Here is an 8,335-nt window from a genome sequence, read left to right on the forward strand (position 1 = left end):
GGGAGCAGGGCTTCACAGATGAGGCAGGTGTGCATTCAGGGTGCTCACAGGCTTCACGGGGTACTTTGCAGGCAGTGTGCATGTGGAAAAAAATGGATAAAACTGAACAACCAGGAGGTTTTAGTGAAATTTTATTTGACCAAGAAAAACATTTAGAAGTGGCATTGACATTTAAAATCCACTTAATTTAAGCAAGGCTGAGGACTAATTTCAAGCATCACCGTTAGTGAACATAAAGAATGTTTGTTTACACTGTTTCTCATATTCTACAAAAGGAAAGGTCAAGAACTGAAGCAAACAAAACTTGTTTTCTGTGAATACTGTGGTTTCTTACCACAAATAATCTGCTGAAACTAAACTTCAACAAGGGACAGGATTCACTTCCAACAGCAATCTGTTAAAAAACAAACAAACAAACAAAAACATTTTTAAAAAGCCAGACAACTGTAGCCACAATCCTTGACACAGAGCAGTTAAATCCATTATTTTCTTGGCTTTACCTCTATCACTTTGTAACTCACAAGCAGTTATTAACATAAACTTTGGCTTCCATCAACAAAGGGGAGAGAACGTGAAAAAAACACACAATCTTGGTATAAACTAACATGGGTTTAGTAATTCAAAGTACTCAGGATTTAAGGTACCCTTGTTAGATGGGACTAAAAAGTTGGTTAGATTTGGCATGTAAAATGGCGTTAGATTCTGGTATAACTAGGTTGCCCTTTACTTGGAAAAGTATAAACTTAATAACGACTGCCTGCTGGCTGGAACAGTGCTCTGCACCCACTTGTACACAGCCAGTAAAATTTCTCTAAAGCACATGCTTGGTCATCATAGAAGCAAAGCAACTGCATGGGCAATGATGCCTTTTTCTTAATACTTCACAACCTCCAAAATGTGTTAAAATCCTAACTTTACATGGCTCACACACTGGCAGGGGGTCCCAGCACAACTAACTCACCACAATGGGCTGGGACCCCTTTCTGTAAAGGAGACTACATGGGTCTCTACCAGGGAAGCTTAGTAACTTCCTGAACCCACAGAGGTCTGCGCTGCAGGAGAGGTCCTCTCCTCCTTTCTGAACAAGGTCCCTGATTTCTGGTTGCCTCCCTGTCTGTGAGTACAGGACGATTCTCATGGGATCCACCCTGTTCTCCTCCACCCTTATCTGTAAATTTATCACTGCTTTTCTCTACAGTAAGGCAATGGAAAGTGCACAGTTGCTGTTGGTAGATACGTAGGTCTTGAGTTCATTTTGCAAACAAGACCTGTTCTCTCTACCTTTTTATTTAGGAGACTAAAAGCCGAGCCAGCTTGACTTCAAGGACTCTCTTTTCTTAGTCTCCAGAATACAACCGAGTCCAGCTTTTGAAACATTGCCTTAGCATGTTTAAAATGTGAAGGGAATGGTATTACTTGTAAGCTTTAAAAGATCCAAACTCTTATGTGTGCTTGTTTCACTGGTTAATGTTTAAATGGTTAATGAATCAAAATGCAAGATAAAAAGAGTTTAGGGTTTGGAAAGGACTCTGGCCACTCAGTGTCTTCCCTTTGTAGCATGAGCTTGGATTCTAACCTTGCTGTCGCCCTTGCTCATCCCAAAGCCTGTGTGGGTCTCTCCTTTGAAAGGAGCTAAGGAGATGCCTAAGCATTAACAGACTGGATAATCCATTCTCCAGGAAAGGACCCACCAAACAAAATCGAGGTCTCTCCAGTGTGCTTTTCAACACAGGAGGAACTTAGTTTTTAGAGATGGATTTACTAAGTATATACATTCCTTCTTGGTAAATCCGTCCTAGTTACCATTCTACCACGAAGAAAGATCCCTACCCTTGGGCTTCCTTTCATATTCCATCCAGTTAAAGGAAGAGGACAGGGATTGAAAGAGAAGGAAAATAAAAGCACTATGCAAAAGGACGGACAGAGCTCTGGTGAAAGGTTATGTTACCTGACACTGTCTTAGGTACACTTGTCGGTTTACAAACCAGTCACAGATCCCTAAGCGCCTACCCCAGACCTCCTTTTCCTTACCCACCTAATGCATGTATGTATAACAACGGTGTGTTTCCAAGTTAGTGCCACAGATGCTGATGCCTCCTCTAGCAGGAGTCGCCGACTCAGAATACCTGGGTTCGTACAGGCGCTCACATTACATCCCTTCCTTGTCATAGAATATTACCGATGTGAAACTCACAGATGAAAAATTGGGGGGGGGGGGCGGGTGCACCATTCTCGGAGTAATGCTATACCGGGTCGATGTTTGGAGTGGACGGAGCAAGTTCTTATTCCATCTCCCAGCTCCAAAAACCCATTTAATATATAGAGGGCTTATCGTATATTAAACTGATAAAAACAGATATTACACTTGATCTTACCCAAAAGGCCGAAAAGCGATCGCCTACCAAATTTTAAAAATTAAACTTTGCTCCGTTTATTTCGCCGTTTCACGTCGATCTCCACCACTGCTCCTCTCTCGTTTTTCAAACAAGACTGAGAAAGCTGAGCACAATGAGTTAGGGTGAGACCTAGGTCGCGGTGGCGCCGACTCTCCCACGGACACGCCAACCTCTCCCCTAAACTCCGGTTCCCCGTCGCATCCCCTGAAACCTGGCCCGCCAGCATGCCTTTGTACTAGGACGCTGCTGTCCCCACCCCGCTAAGTGGCCAGAAAACTGCCTTACTCCACGCAACAAACGCAGCCAGCCCTCCGTGTCTCATCTCCGATTCAAGTCCTGGCTCTTTCCGGAGAAAGAGAACCCTTTTCAGCTTCCGGGACGTGGGGAGGAAGTCCCGCCTTACGCCACGGAGTGACGTAAAGATGCGCCGAGGCACCGCCCGCCGGCTCGGAAGTGATGACGCGAGTGGCGCCCTCGTTGAGTCGCGCCAGTAGACTCACGGGGGTCGAACTCAGGGCAGCCGGAGTGGAGGTCATTATTGATGGGTGTGAGGAGCGGGGACAGGGCCGGGAGCCTTTCAGCGGGGCCTAGCAGAGCGGCCTGGAGGCTCCATCGCCTCAAACAACTCCCTTCTCTCTGGGCGACCTCCCATCTGCTGCTCTGGTTTCTGGCTTTGCCCCTCCTGTCACTTGTTGCATTTAGATGCTCCCCGTCTTTTGCGTGCCTGTGCAGCTCCACACCTTGCTGTAAGAAGGGCTACCACTTATGAGCATTGGCTGCGCATCCTGCCCTAGCAGGCACCCATAAACCGGGTTATTCTGGAACAAACATGGCGCCTCCATAGCCCTCCACGCCACTGTGGGGCCGAGAAGACAAACTAGACATTGCAATAGTCCTTGATTTAGTTTCCTAAGGCTGCCGTCATGCAGTACCACAAGCCGGGTGGCCCAAACAACAGATGTATGTTCTCTCACAGGTCTGGAGGCTAGAAATCCGAAAAGAAGGTGGCAGCAGGATCAGGCTTCCTCTGAAACTGGGTAAATGCCTTCCTTGCTTCGTTCTGGTTTCTGGTGGAGTCCAGCCATCCTTTGCTGTTCTTTAGCCTGCAGCTCCTTCACTCAGGTCTCTTAGCGAACAGAGTTCCCGAACTCTGTCTCCGTCTTGGTCTCTTCCTGTAAAAGGACACCAGCCCGCTTGGCTCAAGGGCTCACTTTGACTTCAGTATGTGATCTGCTCTGAACTGATTACATCTGCAACGACCCGCAATGACAGTCACATTCTGAGGTTCTGAGAAGGATTATGGGGGTGACACCATCCAACCCAGTACAGCTGTCAAGAGCTTAAGAAGTAGGCAAGCCCTGGCCAGGTAGCTTAGTTGGTTAGACCATCCACCCCTACACCAAGGTTGCAGGTTCCCCTGCCAGGCCAGATATGAAAATCAACCAGTGAATGCATCCCTAAGTGGAACAATACATTGGTGTTTCTCTCCCTCCCTCTAAAACGTATAATTTTTTTAAAGTAGGCAAGGTGACAGCTGACAATAAATAACTGTAATACAAGTGAATTAAATGTAGTTCAGTTGGACCTGAGAGGTTTTGTGGGTATTTGGACCATTCCCGTGATCGGCAGGTAGTGTCTGGACATGCCATCGTGGCATTCCAGGCAGCCAACCAGCAGAGACAAGGAAGCACAGGTTGAAATGTAAAATCCGTTAAAGCAGGAAAGACCTCGAATGCAGACTGAAGAGCTTAGAGGCTCTTCTCTGTGTAAAACGAGGAGTCAATCAGTGTTTGGCTGTGGAGTTGTGCTTTGAAGATTTATCAGCAGCTTAAGCCAAACCTACCTGCTGTTACTTCTTCCAGTTTATAAGAAATGTTACATCCTGTGGTGCCTCTGCCCGTTTTTCCTAGAATGCTGCCAGTCAAGCCCCATAATTTTGACTTGACCTGTCAGTGTTTCGACCCGGAAGTTGTACTATATGTAGCATGGGGTGTAGGGGAGAGTTGTTCAACTTATTTTTTTTTAATTTTTAGAGAGAGAGGAAGGGGGGGGAGAAAGAAGTAGAGAAACATCAATGTGTGGTTGCCTCCCGTGTGCCCCCCACTGAGGACCTGGCCCACAACCCAGGCATGTGCCCTGACCTGGAATCAAACCAGCAACCCTTTGGTTCACAGGCCCGCGCTCAATCCATTGAGCTACACCAGCCAGGGCTTGCCCAACTTATTTTATAATACTAACTTCCCCTTAATACCAAAATCTAACAAAAATAGCACAAGAAAAAAGCTAGACACAAAACTCACAAAGCTGTGGGACAAAGTAGTTAAATTCAGCCCTACATTCCATCTGGGACAGGAAAGTGTTGGTCCCAGCAATGATTTAACACCAGAAAACCTGTTGCCGCAAATCACTGTATCAGTGGTTCAGAGATTTTAAACTGTGTGATCATCTCACCTGACACAATGTTTTCTGAAAAAAGTTCAGTATCTATTTTCATTTAAAAGGAAACAGCAGAATGGGAATAGTTAAACAGCAACTCGATAAAAGGCAGAAAAAAAGGATACTGAACAAAAGATGTACAGTGCTTTTATGGGAAATATGAAATTTTGTAGAAAGGCATTAAAACAAGAAAATGTGGGTTTCTGTTCCGGGATGGGAAAATTCAGTGTTTTAAAGATAGCACTTATATCACAGGTTAATAAAAAAGGTTTGACATGGTGCCTATTGAAACAGTGATAGCATCTCCACATAACTCCATGTGGTCAAAGTATTATTGTTTTGGTACACTCTCGGGTGCCATTTGCTGCTGCTTTATTTAGAGTGTGTGTATGTCATTATGAGTGAGATTGGTATGTAGGGGTTTTTTGGTGCAATGTTAATCACATGTGGGTATTTAAAATTATAGTAGATGCCTTAAATTAGGGAGTATTTTGTTTTTTCCTATAGTCTGAAATAATTTAAATGTAGAACTGTTTGCTCTTTTAAGGCTGAATAAAGAACTCAGTTGTGGCACTGTACTATGTGAGGCGGTCTTACAGGGTGATAGGGCACCTGGGTACCCTGGGTGAGGGGAGGACCCATTCTTAGGGCCACCATGAGCAGGTATGGGGTAGGGGCTGAGCACCAGGAGGAGCAAAGAGAGGGTGGGTGAAGGTACCAGTTACCTCCCCAAACCCCAGCCTCACAGCCTCTGGCTGCCTCCTGCCCCCACCCAAAGTGCTGCCTCCAGCTGGCCTAGACACCGATGCTCAGAACAGGCCCCAGGGCTTCCTGCTGGGCTCCACCTAACTGAGGGGTGGGCGCTCGTCCGTCCTCCCGGCAGCGGTGGGCACAGAAGAGCTCCTAGCAAGGTGTGGAGCGTGGCGACTGCACGGTGAGCTCCTGGGGCTGGGATTCTGTGGGATCCCTCTGTGCCAAGAGAGAGGGGGTGATCCAGGGCTTTGTAAGGGAAGGAAGGGCCAACAGGGTGCGCTGGGGGCTCATGGGAAGGGCCTGCACTGCCCAGCAGGGAGCCCGGGCCCTTATTCTAGCTGCAGGTGGCCGGCAGGAAGCACTGACCCCAAAACCTTGCCTCTCACAGAGGAACCCTTTGTCCAGGACCAGACTGAAAGGGGATGGGCGGGGCTGCAAATGCAGGTCAGACCACAGCTGCAGAGCCAAGGGCAGCCACATTAGCCCGCAAGGCCTGTGCTCAGTGACAAGACCCCACTGGGTTGAGATCCCACAGGGGCCTCTCGGGGAAGGATGGGCCCTGGACTCCAGAGGGACTGCCTGTCGCCCTCACACCCAGGCTCAGGGCCACCCTAACCACTCTGTTCTGAAAGCGGCAGTCAAGGTGAGAGGAGACAGAGCTCCGGCCTCCGGCGAGGAGCCCAGACAGGGTGGACAGTGTTGTCAGGCCGGTGCCCGGAGACTGAGACGTCTCTCCCCTGAGCTCCTGCTCACTGCTCCTTGGGACCTGCTCCTTTTCCTGTCTTGGCTCATTGAAAGCCAAGGGGAAGGGTCCCTCCAGGTCAGGAAGGACAGCGGGAGCCAGCGCCTCCCAGTGGTGGAGCCTAGGGAAGGGAGTGCTGGTTGCTGGTGGCAGGGGGAGGCAGTACTGTGCAGTGGTTAAGGTCACAGGCCCGGAAGCCAGACTGCCTGGGCTTGCATCCTGGTTCCTCCACTACTAGTTTGTAACGTTGGCAACCTCTCCTGGCCTCAGTTTCCCCGTCTGTAGAATGGGAATGACAACAATATCTTCTTGACATTGTTATTAGGGTTAGGTGGAGTTGTAGCATACTTCCTGGCAACAAATATCATTATGGATGGAGCAGCGCACGGGAACCTAGATCCCTACCTGAATGGGCATCTTGTCACTCAGACCCTGACTCAAAGTACAGGGGCCCCGCTGATGGTGGCCAGAGTGCCTCATCCACCCCGCCCCGCTGGGGAACTTTCCAAGGGAGGGCCAGGGCCTTCCAGCTGGGTGATTCCCTATGAGCTCTGGGGCAGGGGTCACAGGGCAGCAGCCTGCTCTGAGGGCCCATTGTTCTCCTCTGAGCTGAGAGAGACGCCTTCTCTCCACCCTTCCCCCCACTGACGCCCAGCTCTGCATGTGAGGAGGGAACTAAAGACCGACAAGTCTTTCCCATTTCTCCTCATCCCCCTCACAAGGAGCTCTCAGTGCCTCACAGTGGTCCTGCGGTGCCACTGTGCTGCCCCCAGTTCACAGATGAGGAAATTGAGGCCCAGAGGGGACAAGTGGCATATTTGATGTCCTTATGGAAGAGCGCACAGCTGGGACTAGGTCTGCCAGTCCTGCGCCCAGTCCTGCAGCACCGGCTCATGGGTGCCCCACCTGCACAGCAAGCCCCTCACTCAGTCCCTCTTGCAGAGGACACAGCCTGAGGTGGGGGGGGTGGCCTGGACTGTCACTCCTCAGCCGAGTGGTGGCAGCTGAGTGTTTTCCCCACCAGATGAGCCTCACATCCCAGGTAAGTCGGGAGCCCTCAGCTTGTCTTGTCTTCTCCGCAGGTAGGGTGCCTGCTGCCCCCCACAGGGGCTAGGACAGCCCACCCTCTTCGACAGCTCTGAATGCCGCTTGGCTCAGTGGGTACCAAGAGAGAGGGGAGCCGGAACCAAGGTCCCTCCCTACCTGGTGGACTGCAGAAGGGCACGGCCGAAGGACCGCACATGAGCGGGCCCTCCCTGTGGTCAGGTCTCGGGAGGCAGGAGCCGATGACCTGAGCCCAGGATGACCTACCCTCCGGGTTTCCCTGGGTTCCCAGGATGCGGGGCTTTCTCTGTTGAACCCTGGACAGTCCCAGGCACCGGGATGAACTGGTCACCTGAATCTCCCACAGCTCTCAGTCTGGGACCATGAGACGCACCAGCAGGAAGTGGAGGATGCTCTGGCCCATCCCAGGGAGTGAGGACGTCCTCCCCAACCCCAAAGCCCCTGTTCCCAGTGAAGACAGAGAAACATGAACCAAAGGCGTCCTCGCCTGCTTGTGGAGCAGGAGGAGGTGAGAGGGCGACTGATGTTTAGGGCAAAGGGCACAAGACACAGAGTCCTGCCATGCGCCCTCTGGCAACCTCTGAGCCTCAGTTTCCTTGTCCTGAAAACGCGGCTACTGTACCCAGCAAGTGGATTATGGGAAGGATCAAGTGAGCAGCTGCTTGACAGCCGAGTGCTGCCGAGGCTGTCGCAGCATCTCGCCTGCTCCCGAGTGGGAGGGGTGTCCTGCCTCCGGGTCTCACCAGGGTTTCTGTCTCCTTGGACTTCTCCCCCTGGATACCAGCTGTCTGTCTGTGGTATTGCCTGCAGGGCTCAGGGAGATGACAGGGGAGGGGGTCCTACAGGAGGGGAGGGAAGAGAATGGAGTCGCCGGGATTTGAGTGAGGAGGAGGTCCCACCCGCTGGAAACTGAGGGGGTTTCATGTGGCTTGGCAGGATTTAT

The 8,335-nt window shown here is 50.6% G+C and overlaps 2 long non-coding RNA genes, 1 other non-coding gene and 1 pseudogene across 3 annotated transcripts; 1 reads left to right on the forward strand and 3 right to left on the reverse strand.

The window, feature by feature from the left end:
* Positions 1–114: 114 nt before the first annotated feature.
* Positions 115–2,759, reverse strand: LOC118991920 (uncharacterized). Its single transcript, XR_005067501.1, has 2 exons — positions 2,403–2,759; positions 115–394 (listed from the first exon to the last, which is right to left on the reverse strand). It is a non-coding gene; the product is annotated as an uncharacterized LOC118991920 (long non-coding RNA).
* Positions 1,222–1,348, reverse strand: LOC118992146 (small Cajal body-specific RNA 15). Its single transcript, XR_005067585.1, has one exon.
* On the reverse strand, positions 2,217–2,395 carry LOC118992105 (uncharacterized; annotated as a pseudogene).
* An 82-nt stretch (positions 2,760–2,841) lies between the features above and the next one.
* LOC118991921 (uncharacterized) lies at positions 2,842–8,180 on the forward strand. The gene is made up of 3 exons (XR_005067502.1): positions 2,842–2,927; positions 3,373–3,433; positions 7,414–8,180. It is a non-coding gene; the product is annotated as an uncharacterized LOC118991921 (long non-coding RNA).
* Positions 8,181–8,335: the final 155 nt, after the last annotated feature.

This window comes from Sturnira hondurensis, unplaced genomic scaffold (genome assembly GCF_014824575.4).
Source record: "Sturnira hondurensis isolate 20B ecotype Veracruz unplaced genomic scaffold, ASM1482457v3 Scaffold0007865, whole genome shotgun sequence".
NCBI classification, from domain to species: Eukaryota; Metazoa; Chordata; class Mammalia; order Chiroptera; family Phyllostomidae; genus Sturnira; species Sturnira hondurensis.